Below are 2,725 nucleotides of genomic sequence, written 5' to 3'. Positions count from 1 at the left end.
TTATATTCTTGCTTGTTTCTAATCTGTCTTTTATGACTTTCTCAAGAGAAAGTGAAGAATCCCCAATATAATTTGGTGCACTGTGGATAAGCTTCTGGTATAATTGGAGAGTAAATAATGCAAGGCTTAAATTGGAAAACAAAAGCCTTTCTAACCAGATCTGGTTAAAAGACCTTTTTAACCAGAACATTCACTATCCCTCATGACATTTATGCACAACTACACATGTTATGCTAGTCCTGTTAGCAACGCTAGCATCCAGCAAGGTAGAGGTCATCTCTCTCCCACAGTTTTCAGACGTAAGACCATATTTGAGGTCTAGCTTATATTTAATGTCCCTGTTTGCATTGTCCTCTCCAAATTTTCAGTGCAAACATGAGTTACAATAAGCTCCTTTCTCTACAAGCAGCTCTTCTTTTTTTCACCCCAACATGCTGCTAAGAAACCAAACTGCCACTCCTTGCCCCATGAAAGGGGAAAAGGCTCTTCAAGTAGCTTGTAGTCCTGTAAGAGCAAACAGAAGTGACTCACCAGCTGGTGCGGCTGTGCTGTGGGGGGAGGGATGTAATCCTACTTTGGCAGTAGGTGATGGATTGAGAGAGCAGACCTTTTAGACAGCTGGGTCATTTGACAAACAAGCAGGGTGGTTTCCACCCCCACCCGTCTGAGCTAAGTATGCACCTAAGTGTGCTGAAACCCAGGGGGTTTTTTATTAGATCCCAGCACTGATCTGGTTTCCTTGCATCACTGGAAGTTCCTGAACTACTGAATGCCAGTAAAGGGAAGTGAATGGCAGGGGAAGGAATGCTCTGTTCTCTCCTTCTCACAGGTTTTGATTACTCTGAGCTAACAACAACATGATGAAGGGCAGCACCCTACAATCTGCTAACCCAAACTACATGAATCAGGTGATTTGCTCTGCTAGAATAGTCCTCTTGATCTCTGCAACTCCAGTTCTACCAGTCTAATAAGAGTGAAAAATCAGATCCTCTGATCAATATTTAATTTGCTTTGCTGATCCAAAAAGACAATAAGGAAACATATGGGTAATGAAAGGGTGGAGAACACAAAGAGACTTAGAACAAGGGGGCATGAAAAGAATACTTTCCAGTCCATCTTTCTCTCTGCAGGTGTTGACTGTTACCTGTTTTCATTCTGATCTGCAAACAGAAAAGTTACCGTGTTCAGATCTACAATTACCTTGTTCTCTTTGCAGCATCCTGGTCCCGTGAAGCCTGAGCAGCTGCCACCCAAAAACTCATGGCTCTCTCAGTACACCACTGGAGCGGATCACAGGTGACTCCTCAGTGGAGTGTAATATCATGGGACCATTCTCATAGGCATAATGCTCAGGCCCATACTAAAGACTAAAATCCCCTTAAAGACAGAGTCTGTGGCCAACATTTGAAAAACTGACTGATAGTGTTGATGGACAGCAATTGCCTTCCAACCCAAGAGGAAATATGGAATGATGAGTGAAAAATCAGAGAAATATAGGAGAAGGATATAAGGAAGAAAAGCAAACAAACCACCCAAAACTCCTACCCCAAACCAACCAAATGACAACAATAAAAAAAACCCAATCACCAAATAAAAAGCAAGCAAACAAACAACCAAACAAAAGCTCAACACAACACCACCCCCCCAGAAAAAAAACCCAACAACCAAACAAAAACCCCAAACCAAAACCAATGTAGAAGGGCTACAAATTCTGAAAGGCTCCAAAAGTGATCTTGTTAGAATTATAAACTATGACTGTATTTACTTTAGAAAGGGGACTAAAGAAAAGCTCAAAGACACTAGAATTGTTTTTCCTTTTAAGCAATGACCCATAAACTCCAAAAGAAGATGAAGTGAATTTTCTCTCCTATTCATTCCATTTGCTACTTTGTCCTTTCGTTTACCTAAATCTTGTCTTTTCAAGCTTAATTTACTGGATTAACCTTGTTGCTCAGATAACAGTGTTTAACTCTAAGATAAACCCCACAAGGGGATTTGTGTGAAAAATAACCTTTCTACCTCCAGAGTCTTCCCTATCTCTGACTTAGTTATAGAGAGTCTGTATCAGTTGACCTGACTTGCTGCCTCTCTATAACTCACACGTTTCTGAGCAGTGGCCAGAGGAGTCTCTTAGAAAGTAAAACACATGGAAGCCTTTTCTCTCTGAACTGTGAGGCCTGAATATTGAAGCAAGAGGTCTAGCAAACACCAATACAGTGCAACTTCAAAACACTAAAGAGAATCAGTCTCCTATCGTGCCTGAGAACTGCTGTGGTAGAAATAATGTAGAGAATGAGAACTGGGAACTTTGCACTTATGGAAAAAAGGGCTGATATCAAGGTGTTTGTGCACTCAGATGGGGCAAGCTGCTGAAATGAAGGGGACTGTGAGTGACTGCAAGCTAATTTGTGTCTTGCTTTATACTAGAAACAGGGGTTAATGTTTTACATGGTGAAATTGAATGATTTTGTCTAGATCTGTATGGAGTTCTAAGAGTGACAGCTCAGTGTTGCAGCACAAGCCAAAGTAAAATAGGATGGATGTTAAAGAAATAGCTCCCACAAGAAAAACAGCATTTGAAATGCACCAATACGATGCTATGATGGTAATCTCTCTTATGAGGAAAGGCTGAGAGACCTGAGGCTGTTTAGCCTGGAGAAGAAAAGGCTGACAGGAGATCTGATCAATGCTCACAAATACCTTAAGGGTGGGGATCAAGAAGAAG

The 2,725-nt window shown here is 41.2% G+C and overlaps 1 long non-coding RNA gene across 1 annotated transcript; it reads left to right on the top strand.

Moving 5' to 3' along the window:
• Positions 1–717: 717 nt before the first annotated feature.
• On the top strand, positions 718–2,308 carry LOC135175644 (uncharacterized). The gene is made up of 2 exons (XR_010302416.1): positions 718–908; positions 1,217–2,308. It is a non-coding gene; the product is annotated as an uncharacterized LOC135175644 (long non-coding RNA).
• The last annotated feature ends 417 nt before the right edge of the window (positions 2,309–2,725 follow it).

This window comes from Pogoniulus pusillus, chromosome 5 (genome assembly GCF_015220805.1).
Source record: "Pogoniulus pusillus isolate bPogPus1 chromosome 5, bPogPus1.pri, whole genome shotgun sequence".
NCBI lineage: Eukaryota > Metazoa > Chordata > Aves > Piciformes > Lybiidae > Pogoniulus > Pogoniulus pusillus.
Note: the sequence above shows the minus strand (reverse complement) of the source record. Positions and strands in the feature narration are given on the sequence as shown.